Raw genomic sequence first — 15,618 nt, forward strand, 5'->3', positions numbered from 1 at the left:
CCGGTACCCCGAACCGACCGTCCAGGTACCGCATGTCCGCTAACGTCCATCCTGGCCCTCGGCGCCCAGGTCATGTCCGCTATCGACACAACGCCAGGACGACCGCAGTCGGAGTGACTCATCCTCGTCTGGACAAGCACACTGTCGATGTAGGTGGCATCCGTTTGCTATCTATACAGTTAGGCTTGAACGCTTTTGAGTTCTTCTTGATTTATATGGAATGAAATGTTTTTAAATGCACGATTTTGCACAAGTCTGTGCATTTTTGGCACACTGCTCGGTGCTGTTAGGGACGTGTTTCTAGCATAATGCCCCCCCCCCCTTTATCCCCCTTCATAAGCGGGCGGAGTTCACACGCAAACCTAAGCCGTTGTCAACTAGCCCTGCGACTCGCCCGCAGCGCAAGTAAGTCGTGGTTCGTAAACTCCCCCCCCTCCCCCCCCCCCCCCCCCACACACACACACTGGCGCGCAGTGCGTCGACCCGTGACGCCCGACCAGCTGGACAGCGGGAGAAGAGAGGAAAGGGGGGGAGGGGCTGGGCTGGGCTAGCGCGCGAAAGGAAACAGTTGCAACTTTTTGGGGAAACTGCTGCACAACATCCCAGCGGGGCTGCATTCACGGTGTAAAAGTGTGACCGGTCCCAACGCGACAAAACTGGTTCCGTGGGGTTGTGTTGTGTGTGTCAACCGAGGAGTAAACTCAGTCAAAGACGGACATGTGCAGCTTTATCATTGTGCTTTGTGGGCTTTTGTGAACGGGGAAATAATATGTTGACGTAATAACGCTCTTTACGTGACTAAACCTTGATTCCGTCCTGCTCTGAGACCCTCGTCAGACACTTGGTCATAATACTGTTACCATTACCGCGTGTGCGAACTGCAACTGCATTTGAACATCGTACGCCTAACGCCTACGCCCACTCGCGTAAATGCGGTAAAATTTTAACTGCGGAAGTGTCTCTCTCGTACCTCGGGTTCCTTTGCAGCGCGGCATATGCGGGTCGAACGCTGCCGATTGCCAGCCGCTGGCGCCGCCCCTGCCGCCTCGTGCCGTCTGTTAAGGGAGAGGGCTCCTTGGGTATTCCAGGCGCTGTGCGCCGCCATGTTGGGCGCATCAGCTGGGCGTATGCGACTTCCGGCGTGGCGAGGCGCGGTGCGGCGCCCGCGGGTTCATCGACACGTACAAAGTAGCTGTGATACGGCTCACCGATGCCCGCCCCCTCCCTTTCCTCCCTTTTCCCTCCCACGCGCTTGCAGACCTTCATCCTCAGGCCTTGCACGCTCTTGCAACAGCAGAGCCATAGTCACGTGACTTGGACCAAAGTTTTCAGTCCCTATCAAAACGGGAATGTTTCCCGCGTCCGTGACCCTCGCTCGTCGAAGGATGCGGATGAAAGGAGGAGGAACTATGCGCCAAGAGATTCGTGCTGCCCTGTGGCATCTGGAGTGGCAAGCTTGCCTTAAGGCCAGAGGCTATATATCGAATCCCTTGTAAACCCTGAAAAATGTTATCCTAGCCTTTGGCGTTTTGTTCGGATTCTTGTTTTACTTTCACTTTTTTCAGTAGGCAGGGTGAATAGAATAAAATTTTAAGTTCAAACGTGGACTTTGGCCGGCTCTGCCACACGAAACTATTTTGAGAATTAAGAATTCTTATGTTCACTCAGTCCGACGTGGCATGTGGTGGATAGGCTATCGAGGTCCAGTCTGCCATGTTGTTACACGCGTAGTCACGCCATCAGCCTGATAGTGAGGTGGGGCCCCATTGGGATCGGCGCGCGTCCCGCCCCGCCCCGCACACCCCCGCCAGACCCCGGCGCCCTGCCTCTAATCTCGCCAGTAATATAGACTCGCCCCCAGGGTGGCATGGCGTGGCGTGGCGCGGTGGGGTTGGTTGGGACAGACGACATCGTCTCTTGCCTTTCATTCAGTCCGCAGCGCCATGAGAATTGGCCCCCGCCACGCCACGCCACGCTATCTCGCAGTGTCTGCCCGGCGGGTGGTGGGCGGGACGCAGTTCAGTTTGGCCGGACAAGCTGTCCCACCTCCCTCCCCCCCACCCCAATTCCCCCAACCCATGACCCTCCGACTCCTCGTAATCTCTCCCCCTCGGAATGGAATGAAATGGCGTTATTGTCGCCGGATCCTGTCGCGGCTCCCCCGTGGCGCCTGGGGTGCCTCATGCTACCCCGTGGCGTCCCGGGGTGCCTCATGCTACCTCGTTCCGTCCTGGTGTCCCTCTTGCTGCCTCGTGGCCCCCGGGTCCCCGGGTGCAGCGTGGCGGGCCCGTACCAGGCGAAAAGAGGTGTCCTGCCTCCTCCTGCCGCCAGTCAGCCGGCCATGGGTGGGGGCGCGGCATTGGGGGGCAATTGGCCGTCGGATGCACTCGGTGAGGTGGGGCCGGTGGGACGGGCTTATGGGCGTGGGGGCCCACGCGCGCCTCGCGTTATGCAAAAGCTGCGTGGTTATTAGGGCCGTTCACAAAGCAATAGGTCGCACAAGCTGGTAACGGGATGGGGCGTCCCCCCCACCCCGCACCCCACCCCGTCAACCGCAGTCTGTACGCACCACACACTCTCACCAGTGCATTACCATGCGCGATGATTGTTCGCACGCCAACACGCGCTTTGCGTGACGAATAAGTAATTGAATGCTTCTCTTTTTATTACGGCGCCTGTTCGGTATTTCACTCCTGCATCGGATATCGCTTCTCTCGCTCTCTATTACATTACGGACTCTACGCTAGTTAGCGGGCCTATACGCACTCGTTTATTACTTCGTGGCGGAAACAGAGTCTACCTCTAGTACCGCGTTTATTTTTGGTTGTGCACTGTGGGAAATACTTGTCAGGGGCAAGGAAAAAATGTCCATGCTGTGTCGTTGTAAAATAAATATGTAACGTTCTGAAATTACAAGTACTGCGTATCGACTCGGAATTAATTGACGAGCAAGAAATGGGCTGGCGTAGATTAACCAAAATATTTTGTAAATCGAAATCAGAAAATAGTTCTTAAAATTTTACCAAGATAACAGTTCACAGTGGCGAGAATAAGCGCGATGGATGATGCAGCCGTGCTTCATAAAGCGCATGCTGCTGCTGCGGGGCTCGTTGGACCAGCGACAAATGGCCCCCTGTCGCGGCCGGCGCGGCGCATGGCGCCCTGCGCCCTGCAGCGGCTCGCTTTCAAACGGCCCGTGAGAAAAGGATTGTCTGAATACAGTATGGACTACGCCTGGATCGTGGCTGGTTGCGCAGATAATCCGCAGGCCTATTCCATAGTGTTGTAAGTGTTGATCAAGGTGTCATGCAGCTGAAATCCAGTCGACATTCAGTTCGCAGCCAGGCGCGATCGCCGTGCCTTACTACGGCTGAGTCCCACCTGAGACTCGACTGGGGTCTCTCTGGATCTGGCCTGGATATGGAACAAATCCATGCATTTCTCAGAACACATCCAGGACAAATCCAGTCGAGACCGGGGCAGCTCAATAAAGAAAGAAACTGAAAATCAGTTCGCCTGCCCGGTGTCGAACCTTCGACTGAGGGACGACAGCCCGAGACGCTATCCACTGGGCCAGGGCGGATCGTTGGAGGCGAGGGGCAGCGCACCGGTGTGGTTCATCCGGCTTGCGGCAGTAGCAAGCGGTGGCCAGCGGCGACTGGCCAGCGAATGACACCGGTGCGCTGCCCGTCGCCTCCAGCGATCCGCTCTGGCCCAGTGGATAGCGTCTCGGATTGTCGTCCCTCAGTCTAAGGTTCGACACCGGGCAGGCGAATTGATTTTCAGTTTCTTTCTTTCTTTGAGCTGCCTCGGTCTCGACTGGATTTGTCCTGGATGTGTTCTGAGAAATGCATGGATTTGTTCCATATCCAGGCCAGATCCAGAGAGACCCCAGTCGAGTCTCAGGTGGGACTCAGCCGTAGTAAGGCACGGCGATCGCGCCTGGCTGCGAACTGAATGTCGACTGGATTTCAGCTGCATGACACCTTGATCAACACTTACAACACTATGGAATAGGCCTGCGGATTATCTGCGCAACCAGCCACGATCCAGGCGTAGTCCATACTGTATTCAGACAATCCCTTTTTCACGGGGGGTGCGCGGCGCAGCGCGATAGCAATCGGTTCCGGCAGTGTGCACGGCGGCTACCCGGCCGGGCGGGGCAGCACGGCATTGGGGCACCTCATAGAACAGAAGACAAAATCTACCATCCGCCATCCAGTGATGTGTGTTTTTTTAACAAGAGCTCGGCGCCTGCGAAACTCGGGGTAGGCCACCCCGCAGCACATGCGTGCACTACAGACAATGTGTTGCCTACCTGTCAGGCGCTATAAGACGGTCGTCAATTTTCGCAGTTGACGGATGGACGCACTTTCTGGGCCACAGTACTGGCGAAAATTTAAGTTTAACACGTTCATTGCGGTCTGACAACAAACACAAAGTGGTCACGCTTTATTGTTTTTTCCAACCACCAAGAGGCACAGCCGCACTGAACGGGTTCAGGACGAGTTTATTCCTTTAGAACACACAATTAATTTCGTGTTGTGTTCTATGTATATGTTTTGAAACAAAGGCGTTAACACGTTCCCTGTGGCATGACCACTGTGTGATCACGCTACCATGTTAAATCAGAGGGACCACAAATGAGCCGCAGGGAACGTGTTAAGAATGGTTTCTCTTTATCAGGTTAACAATGCGCTAGGCACGTTTAACAAGGTACTTAGCGCGACAAGTACAGGCGACGTTTTTCTTTGGGAGTTTCTTTAAATATTAAGCAGAACATGGTAACGCGCTGGGAAGCTGTGGGGTTTCGAGAACAAGGCCCTGCTGTTGGTTCCTTTCTTGCAGCAGCAGCAGTAGGGAAAATATATTCGGAAAAGCGAAAGAAGAGTCCCTGGCCGGCGGAGCTGGGGCTGGAGCCTGGCCGTCTGGCCAGGACCTTGTTAAGCCCCTTTTTGCCCCCCCCCCCCCCCTTGCACCCGCCCGGCACCACTCCTCCGAGTTAGCCGGATTACACACACCCCGCCTTGTTACTGGCTCATGTCGCTTCGGAAACCGCATTAGTTTGCTTATTGTTTTTAGTCTCGCCCCTTGGGCAGGCTGATTACGCGAGGTGTCGCATGCGCTCAATCTCAAAGCGTGAGACAAATGAACGGTTTGAAAGTTTTTGAAATACGTTTTTAGGATGTCTCAACTCTATTTTTATGTGTATTCTTCTTAGAGTGAAAATAAAGCAAGAAAAGATTCAGGCCTTTCCAAGCAAAGGGCTCGTAATTCGCGGCCCCATACATCCAGAGCAGCGCGCGCTTTCCTTTTCGCCACTCGACCCACAAAGGCAACAAACTACTACTTGCTGAAGTGAGTGAGCACGGCGAGCACAGCGAGCAGGCCGATGAGGTGCTTCTAATTAATTAGCAGGGGAGGTGGTGGTGGGGGGCTAAAGAGAGGATCCCGATGATTTACGACTGGTGCAGCGAGCGTGAAGGAGAGGCGCGCGCCTTTATGGGGCGGCGAGGGCGGCGCGCGGGCGGCGGGGGCCGGGCCTGCATCACCTCAAGGTCGTACGCGCCGGTCGCACGCTGGTCGCACGCGTCCGTCCAGTTGAGCTCCCGCGACCGACAAAGACCTCTCTGCCTGCACGTCACAGGTTGAGCATCAAACGTCCTGAAAGTTTCCAGCACCGCGCGAATCGCGGAGTCAAATATAGAGACCTGATTAGGACCGCACCGTTACACTACACAAAGTAATGTCATGGTGTCATCGTGTCCGTTTCATTAGACTTTGGGAACCTGTCTCGTGGAGCCCCTCGCAGCGCGCTCACACCCCGCTGGCACCGGCTACGGCTAGGAGGAAGCCCCCGGCGCGCACAGCTCTGTGGAGGGCCGAGCCGGCTGACAGACAATCCGCACGCTGAACGTGACTGCTTGGTTTCCAAGCAAAAGTTGCAATTTTCAAGCAAAAAGTGCTTAGAAAAGGGACACGGCCTGAGTTAATTCGGGGGTTATCAGAGAGTATAATGCGGTAATAATACGGGAGTAATCAGGGTGTGCTCTAGGGATAATTCGTTGTACACTACCGTGAAATATAAAGTTGTAGGTCTTATGGAAAAATCTCCATGAAAAGTCACTTCAAATTACAATCAACAATAATAGTAAAAATTTCAAGCATTACGTATCTCCTGCGCTGTTCTTAATTTACAACATATTTCTGTAAAGTAAACTAAATTACGCACATCCACGCGGACATTTTTCAATTCTTCGCAGTGAATCTCCGAGTCGTCTCCCCCCTACACAACGACCTTTCTCTGTCTTGCTTGACCGCCCGTTGGTTTTGAAGGTGGTCCCAAAAGGTGCTATGTAGTTCGCGTCCGGCCCGCCGCCGTCGCGCCCGTCACACGTCGCCCTGTGCGCGCCTCCTCGTGCCTCGCCGCCGACAGCAGGCAGAGCGAACGTCTTTTATGTAGGGAACGGATGGATTGTGTTTTTACTCGGAGGCATATTCCCACCGCGATATTATTCCTGCCTGTTTGGACGGCGCGGAGCGGAGCGTTGCGCAAGCGGACCCATCCGGCACGGTCCCGCGGCCCCCGCGCGGCCCCATCGCTTTTCGCACGCGAGGAAAATGACAGTGATGGTTTGTGGGTGCTTCGCGGTGCTGCTCCGGCATGGCAGGCCGCCGGCCGCTGGCCGCAGCCGCGCCGCCCTCGCCGGGACTTCCCCGCCCGGCCCGGCCGGCAGCACGCGGCTGCGTCTCGCCCCTTTATTGTCCTCGAGCTGGTTCGATTTTCAAAGACGGAATAAGGAAGTGCGCGCGAACGCTTCAGTTCAGAGAGAAATGAGCAAGAACCGCGCCGATAATTCTTTCCTATGGATCTCGTGACATTCACCACTGGCGATGTCATTTTTCTGCGCGTTCAAAAACTTTAGAAAACCATGCGATGTGCACTGCCAACTCCCCGTTCAAGTTGATAACAAACAGCGCCATCACTCTGACATTAAATCCGAGCGGGAACAGTTTTGTGTCTACTTGCGTGACGTGACCATGTCAAATTGGAATATGAATCGTAATTTCTGAGGAGCCTTGGATAGGTCTGGGCGAGTGCGGGCGGTTGTGGGTCTATCCGGCGATGACGCCGGCCGGCCGGCGCCCGATGTTCGCACATTTGATGCACTGCTTGATGTGTACGAGCTTTTGGTTTGGACAGAGAGAAGGTGGAGGCAGCGACAGCTGGGACGGGGTCCTTACAATGCGGTTGGGACGGGGCTGGCGAGCTCTTCAACGTACCGGAACACTATCTCGCGCGCAGTTTCGCGTATTAATCAATCACTGATGTTGATGTCGTCCTGGAGGGCTGCAGTTGCCGCCACACTCCCGACGTTCTCGTCGACGTCGCCGGTCGGTCGCCCGGTCGGTCGGTCGGGTTGAGCGAACAGTCGGTACTGTCCCGGCTCTGTATGGGTCGCGCGCGTCGCGAGCTGGCGGTGGACTGGCTGCCGGCCTGACCACGCGGGAGCGCGCCGCGCCACGCACCGCCCCCCCCCCTCCTCCCCCCTAATCTTTTTGACCTCCCCTCTCCGCACCTTTCCTCCCACACCGCGAGCGAGGCGGACACACACTCCTCTCGTTGTGTGCCGCGAGCGCAAGCGCAACGCCGGCCGCGGGTCACAACAAAACGGAAAGGTGTGACTTAACGCAGTCACGCCTTTGCAGCGCCACGCATTAGCCAAGCGTCCCCGCCACCGTCAGATTCCTGCTGAATGGGTTTCCGTTCCTTCCTTTCCTATAAGCAGCAGAAACTACTGCTCTGTGCAATGCCAAGGATGCAACATAGTGGCGCACTCGAATTTGTTTTTGCTGTTTTGCTGTTGTCGAAGTACAATGCAGTTACATATTTTGTATACTAACTTCATGTACAAGTGATATTACGTACGATTTGTGCTTGAATACGAATTGAAACGTGCGTAGAAACTGAGTTTAGCTTGCGCACAGGAAAAGATTCAAAATTCTACACAATAATGCCATTTTTAAAAATCTCGAAACGTTTAGTGTAAAACTAACACCACTACCCCCCCCCCCCCAAAAAAAAAGTCGTTAAAGGATTGAGGTAAAAAGAGATGATGTGATTGACCGTATCGCCCGCCCCTTCCTTGTCCCGCTCGACTCGCTCGTGTACAGTTTTCCTGCCTTCTTTGTGGGAAGTGCGGAGTCTCCATTGAATGGAAATATCGTGATGATGAGGCTGAAGTATTTCTCTGTGTTTTTCCCTCGCGTGGCGCGCTGAGGGCCTCCTGGCAGGCGCCACCTCGCGCCTGCTCGCGCCGAGCTCGCGCCGCGTGTCCACGCGACGGCCAGACATGCGTCGATCGAAACGCCATGGCAAACTATAACATGATAACTTGATTCAAGTTATGTTTTCGTTGATAGGTAGAGCGCTATTTAGTTGCATAGCAGCTCTGGGATCTGCGCAGGCACAGGGCGCAGCGCAGCAGGTGGTCGGGAGTGTGTTCGCGACGCTTGTCGGCGATATACCTGGCCGACTGACTCCATCTCTTATTTCCTTTCCTGTTTGTTCGGTTGTTCCTGTTGATGCTTCGCTAGCAGCAGCAGCAGCAGCGCTGTTGGCCCGGCAATCAATCGAACACACAAACAAACACGGTAGGGAAAACATGGCTCGTATTGGCGCGTAAGCAAAACACTGAAATGCCACCCCCTCTCCCCACTCCGCCGCCCCGTCTGCTCTTTCAGAGCATGACTCGGAATGAATACCGGGCTGACTCCCGTATCCGGGGCCCCGCCGGCCGGTCCCGGTCCGCTCGGGGACACTGCTCATCGGCGATGCAAACAGGCGCGACTGGCCCCGAAGGGGGGAGGGGGGGGGGTGAAATGCAAAAAGACACATGCAACCATAGATCCGGAGCGACGTTGGTCGCGGCGCCGGTCGGCAGGGGGTGGACAGAGGGGGGCAGAGCTCGGTGAAGCTGCTCCGGTCACACAGCAGTGAATATGAGCACGACAGCATATTATAAACAAATCGCTCAATCCCTTCTGTTTATTCGCCACCTTCACCTTCCTCGTCGCATTTTCCTGACTGCGCCCGGCGGGTGGTGGAACCAACCTCATTCACCCCGTTTCCTCCTGGAATTTAATTTACGGCTCATTATTTATCGCGAGGTGCAACAACCGCAATTTACGAGGCGCCGCGCCAGGACACGGGGGCTGTGCTTGGGCTGGAACGTCCGCACGAGGTCAGCGTCAGCAGGCAGTGCGCCGCCCGTGTCGGCCGAATGTGCGAACTCCGCCGCTGCGGCCGCCTCGCCGGCTGCACAACTGCTGCTTTTGTTATGGCCGTCACTTAGAGCGGCCACCGAAGTCAAGTGGTGGGGTGGGGCGGCGGGGCGGCAGGTGCGACTGCGTTTACAGGGAGTCGCGAATCACACGTTGGTGGAGCGCGCTTTCGTCCGCGCGGCTCAGGCTGTGGCCGTGGCTGTGGCCGAAGTTGTGGTCGCTGTCGCCGGTCCTGAAGCTGACCACGACCTGGTCCGTGCGACCGTGCGTCCTGGAGACGCGCGCGCCGGAGCGATGCGGAGCGCGGGGCACCCGGAAGGAGAGAGGCCTTCGCCGTGCGTGGCGGGGGGCGCGGGCGCCACCATTCGACACGGCCCGGGTGCGTCGCGTCATGTCATGTGCAGCGACGGCCAGGATGCCGTCGCCTCGCCCTTGGACGTCCTGCTCCTGGTGCCCGCCGAGATGTCGTCTGGAGCGCGTATCGCCGCCGTGGACCCATATATCAGCTGAGGCCGTGGGAGCCGCGGGCAGGGCGCGGTCAGCATGCACCGCTGTCCCTACGCTCCGCGCCGGCCGCACTCCGCGCCGCTTCCGGTGCGTGAGGTGCTTCCGGTCAGTGACTCCCCCCCTCCCGTGCCCTCCCCCGCTGCTGTGTCGCGAGGCAACAACAACAGCTGTGCTGGGCGGCCGCGCCGCGGGCCTGCGGGCGCGGGCCCTCCGCCAGGGACATGGGCGCCGTGAGGCGGCGCTCTCTGTCGCTCACATGCGGCCGGTGCCACTCGACTACGCGTACATGTATGTGTGTGTTTCGCTGAAATATCTTTTCCCCTCCCAATAACCTCGCCACGCGAGCAGTAAAGCACAAATCAGCGTGCTAATTTATTTATTTATTTTTTTTTTAGCGCGTTTGCGATTTGATGGCAGTGGCTATGCTGTGCTAATGGTCTCTGTCTCAGCAGACCTGCCAGGCCTGTCGCCCGGCCTGAGCTAGTTACGTGGGGGAGTCGTTCGGGCGTTGATCACTCCCCCGCCCCCTCCCACAGGGAAGGGTTGTTCCCGTGCCAGACCAATAACTAGCGCCATGTTCCTAATTGGACCTGGGAGGCTGCTGGGGCTCTCCACCTCACCGCCACGCCTCGCTCCGCCACGCCCCGCTGCACTACCACGCCACCAAGTTTATTTGATTGTTTTGCCTCCCGGTGGACCGCGTTCAGTGGACCCTCCTGACCTTCTGGTACAAATTCGTAAATTTTCTTTCCAAATTCCGAGGGATGAACTCTAACGTCCGCCAGCTTCATTCTCTGGTCGTTTGATACCGGCGGAGCCGACCCTCGAGCCGCCTACCCTAGTTGGGCCGAGGAGGAACGCGGCCGCGCGGAGCAAAAGGACGTTAAAGGAGGCGAAGGAGGCAGGGAAGAAGGATTGTGGGTTTTGGCGTGCAGAAATGAAGAGCGAGGCGGGGCGGGTCCCTCGCTGACAGGCGGGAGCGGGATCTAAGACCCAGCTTTGTGGCGAGTAAAGCTCCACTAGCGTCCCGTCGGCCGTTTCGCCCCGCGCCCGCCCCGAGGGCCAACTCTGGGGCCCCTGTAATTACGCACAGGCCTCGCAATGTCAGATAACGTTTTTATTTCCAAGAGAAGGCCATTTTATGATGACAGAATAATTCATAACAACTGAAAAGGGGAAAAAGTCCGCTTAATTTTGCTTTCCCATGGCGCCGAGCAAGTATAGGCAACCCGTTCACCCCCCGAAATGGTACAGGTATAGCAGTACGACCACAAACATGAAAGTTCGGGGACTATAGCACACTATGTATGGTCACATCCTATGTATTGCTCGTCAACTTCAACTGCTGCATCTCCGTTCGGGTTCTCATCGATCTGAACATGACTTTCAGACGATTCGCTCTAAAATATTTGCCGCCTGATCATCTAAAACATTTAATAGTCTTAACCAACAACAGGAGAAGGATTTTTCGCCCGAGTTGTTGCATTTCTCTGTTAGAGGAGAGGAGCATCATAAAAACCCGTCTATTTCCCTGGTAAATCTCTAGTGTTTTTACAGCAGTGTAAAGTAAACGTCTCTTCTTGAGTTTGCAAGTAAAGTCCGCATCAACCCCATTCCCCTCCCCTGCTCTGCGGGGCGGACCGTATACCCCCGAGCACTACGGCTGCGACCTCCTGCCTTATTCAGCATCGGGCAACAAATGTTTCCTAGATATTGATAAAATGTCTCCAACTCCAACGCTGTAAGTTTCTTACGAGTAACACCTGCTCTCCTTAACGTACAAACGACTTCGGATCGTTCGAAAAAATGAATTCTTCGTACAGTACTACGGATGTTGGTTAGCACAAACAACGTCTCCAGATCCTTTCTTTGGATTATGAAGAGGTCTCTTTATAAAGAACTATCAGTGTGTCTGCCTGCACTACTTTTCCTTTTTGGTCGAGTCTTAAGCCACGGGGCAGGGCTGAGCTGGGACTATACCGTCTTCTTTGCGCCTGCCACTCCTCTCCGCCTCGGGTCATGGTGGTCATGTCATGGTAGACTCTGCTCGGATGCAAGGCGAGGGTCTGTCCCAAACTGTCGCCGTGCCTGTCAGACTCATTGTGGAGACGTCTCGCGACCTGACCCTCTCGCAAACTGTCCGCCCATTAGTAGTCCAGCTAGTTTGGGGATGCTTTGAAAACGCAAGTGTGTGCATGTCGCACACTTCTATGGTAATGCCCATTCGTACACTCCGGGGTGTAAAAGTGTGAATTTCCCCTTGAAATAATTCAGACACTAAGTGTCTCCATGAGTATGAATGGCGTCACTCACCTACAAGCGTATGCGGCATTGACACACTTGTGTTTCCAGGGTGGTGTCAAGCTAGTTCTCCAGGGGAAGGGGGTTGTTGGGGAACACGGCCCGATGTTGAACGAAGTGACTGGCCGTGAAGGCGTGATGGAACGGCGGCTGTGATGGAACGGGCCCCATTAGCTCTTGTGGCGCGCTCGCCGCCTCGCTCGCTCATCCACTCCCGTTCGTTCGATTGTTCTATTCGCCGACTTTGTTCCTCAGCACCCACGAGGAGAGCTCATCCCTGTCAGCCCCCGCTGCTCGGGTGAGTGCGCTTCGAGTGCGGTGGGACTCCTCGAGTCGTGTGTACTTTTTCCGGCTCCCTGGGCTGACGGGGCCGCCGCCGGCGCGGCGCCCGGCTCCGCCCCACTGGCGACCTTGTCGCTTCGGAATACATATCGCGCTTCCCTGATGCGGCCGTCCCAGTCGTCCGGGTGGCCGTGCCTTGACGTGTGCCGCCCCCGCTCGCGCTGATGTGAGCCCCCACTCCCCTACCCCCCTCCCCTCGGGGCACTTCCTTCCTCCCCGGGCCGGACCAGCTCATCCCGAATGCAGGCCAGCAGCACGAGAGCTGAGCTGGCCTCTGGGCTGCCCCAATTTCGCGGGGAGCGCGGTGCTCTGGTCCGGCGCGGCCGGTGCGGCGGCGGCGCGGCGGGGGGAAGGGGCGGCTCCGGGTGGCTCCGGTCTGCTGGGCGCCACGACCGCCGCGCCAAGGTCGGCCCGGAGCTCCCCTCACTCACTCTGGGCTGGGCGCTGACCTCTATTGTGTGCGGGGTGCAGGTGTGTGCCCGCCGCAGTGCCGCAGCTGGTGTCCCTACGGGGTGTGCCGCCCCCGCCCGGGCCCCGGCCCCCTCGCGCCCACCAGCCGGCCGGCCTCAACTTGCGCCATTACCCCCGAGGCGAGGGCGTAAGTCAAACTTTTCTGATGATGAGTCTGCTCCCCGCAACTCTGGAGAGCTCGGCGGCCGGCCACGGCCACGGCCCGGCGAGGTGGGGCGAATGGGCTCTGCTGCGCAGCTCTGCGCGCCCGTGAAATAGCATCTGGAAATCCAGTCGAGCGCCTCCGGGCCGGGCACCGCCCCCAGCTCCCCCTCAATCCCTCCTGCACAGACCTACCTAGAATTCCAGGAAAGCCGCGATATTTTGCTTTTAAAAGTTTGCCCACGCCGCGGACCGCTAAACCCCGTGAAGCCCCGCCCCGCGACTAGTTTGTCCAGCGGTCCGCGGTACGAGAAACAAACACCAGAAACCCAAGTGTGTGAACGTCGCACACTTGTAGGTGTGTGTGGTGGATGACATTCGTACACATGGAAGCACAAGTGTGTGAATTATAGAGGGAAATTTCCTTCACCCCTTCACTCCTTTCAAAGTACGAATGAGCATTCACACACCTACAGGTGTGCGACATTCACACACTTGCGTTTCGAGTGCGGCGGTGGGCTGGGCCCGGGCCCCGGCTTAAGAGCGTAGCCCCGGCCGGCCCCGCAGTTGGGGGGCGCCCGCCACCGTCCTGCCGGGCCGCTCCGCTCGGCGCGCGCGCCCGCTGGGCTGCCTACCCGCCCGGCGGTGGGCGCTCGGTCGCGCTGAGCGCTGCTCGGGAGGAGGAGAGACAAGGGCTGCGGCTGCGCGGGTGGATTATGTACACGCGGCATAATCCGACAGGGATGAAGTGGAAAACCCCTGGTGTGTGTGTGTGTTTGTGGGAGGGGATGACTGCTTCAAGTTGTGGCACCACAACAGCAGCTCCCATATCTCCGACCACGCCAGGCGCGCGCCCCACCTGCAAAATTCCGACCGCGTTCAGACCTTTAGCTACACTCGTTTCGGACGGATTTTTTTTTTGTGCCCGGCGGGAAATAGTGTTTCCTAAACGGCCATTGTTATATCGGCATTTATAGCATTCCATTCACATTCGCATTTCAGTAACCGCAAAAATGTCTGGCGGTCAATTTTTATTCGTGCCCGCGATCGCTTTCCGCCACAGCTCGGGTGTCGTGTCGTTTGCTAATTCCGTTCTCGTGGGGTGATCGATTAATCAACGAGATGGGTATCTCCTGTTCCGATCGGGCTTCACATTACCGGACGGGCATTTAATTTGTCATACCGCGCGAGTGGCTTTTCGTGTCATAATGTTGTCGGTCAGCTGTGCCCGGTTTGTCTCATTATTCCGCTCGGTGCGACGTGATATCACCGATCAGAAGACAGATGACCGTTCCGGACTGCTGAAATCCGAGTTCAAAGTTTTTCATGCTGTAAAGTCGAAAGTTTAAGGAACTCCAACTCCAAATTTGGTTTGGGGCGCACTTCACTAGTGATGCCATTACAATTTAATTGTGTAATGCATGTTCCAAGTTAAATTTCACTTTCAAGCTGTATGGCCGGAGAACTTCCGATCGGTTTCGTTGGGACGCAAGAGGGGTTCAATACTTTTAATCCCCCCCCCCCCCGATCTGAGTTTGCACCACATTTCCCCACGATAACAATCAAAAATTGATCTGGAAATTACCGGCAAAGAGCATTTGGATAATTTAGAGTTTGCAGGGGCGGGAGCAGGCCAGGGCATCCGCGCACAGAGTTGTTCTTTTAAACGCAGAGCTCGACTTGCTATCTCGACAGGCCGGGCCGGAGTCGGCAGGAGTGATACGACAACCGAGTGCAATGTGCATCGCGCACACGCACGCGCGCGTGCAACATCTCCGCACACATGTGCACACACACACGCTCACACACGCGCGCGCATACGCACGGGCGGCAGGGCCGTATAGTGCACGCAAAGCAAACACGCCTCGCCGCGGAGAAAACTCGAAAGCGACGCGAAAAAAATATAATATAATTTCCATGGGTGAATGTATCGCCATGCGATGTGTTGTGTGTGTCACGCCTTGGCGCGCTCCCGAGAAAGGTGAGGGAGAGAGAGAGGAGCCGACACGCGTGACAATGGCTATCGCCTTAGCGGGGCGTCGTCACGCCGCGTCACGCCGCGTCACGCCGAGTCACGGAGACGCGTCACGCTAGGCGCCAGCGGACGGGCCAAATTAAGAATGTGTGGGCGCAGCCGGGGAAGGAAGAAGAACAAGAAAAAAGGGGAGAAATGTCGGCGTAAACGGTTTCGCCCAGAATGTAACGTTATATGTCGCGCGGCTCGGATAACGGACTGACGCGTTACGCGCGCTGCTACACATGTTAGCCAGCTGTAGCTAGCTGTACACCGCCGTGGCTGGGTGGCTGAGATCTGGACCGTCGCGCCCCAGCGCTGAGCTCTGTGCCTAAGCCCCTCTCCCAACCCTGTGGCACACACCTCGAGGCGACAGTGTGGTCCGCTGCCGCCCTCGCGGAAGTCCCTCCTCCCTTTATTATCCATTGCGCTCCGATTCGCGAAGCACTTCAGCCGCGGTCCGGCCCGGCTTGGGCTCCCGTCCCTCTGGCCTTTGGACACTGCATGACCTCTTCCGGGCGATAAACCCTTCTTCTTGAGGGTCGGTGCCCCCCCCC

This window comes from Frankliniella occidentalis, unplaced genomic scaffold, assembly GCF_000697945.3.
Source record: "Frankliniella occidentalis isolate FOCC.00 unplaced genomic scaffold, Focc_3.1 Scaffold69, whole genome shotgun sequence".
Lineage (NCBI taxonomy): Eukaryota > Metazoa > Arthropoda > Insecta > Thysanoptera > Thripidae > Frankliniella > Frankliniella occidentalis.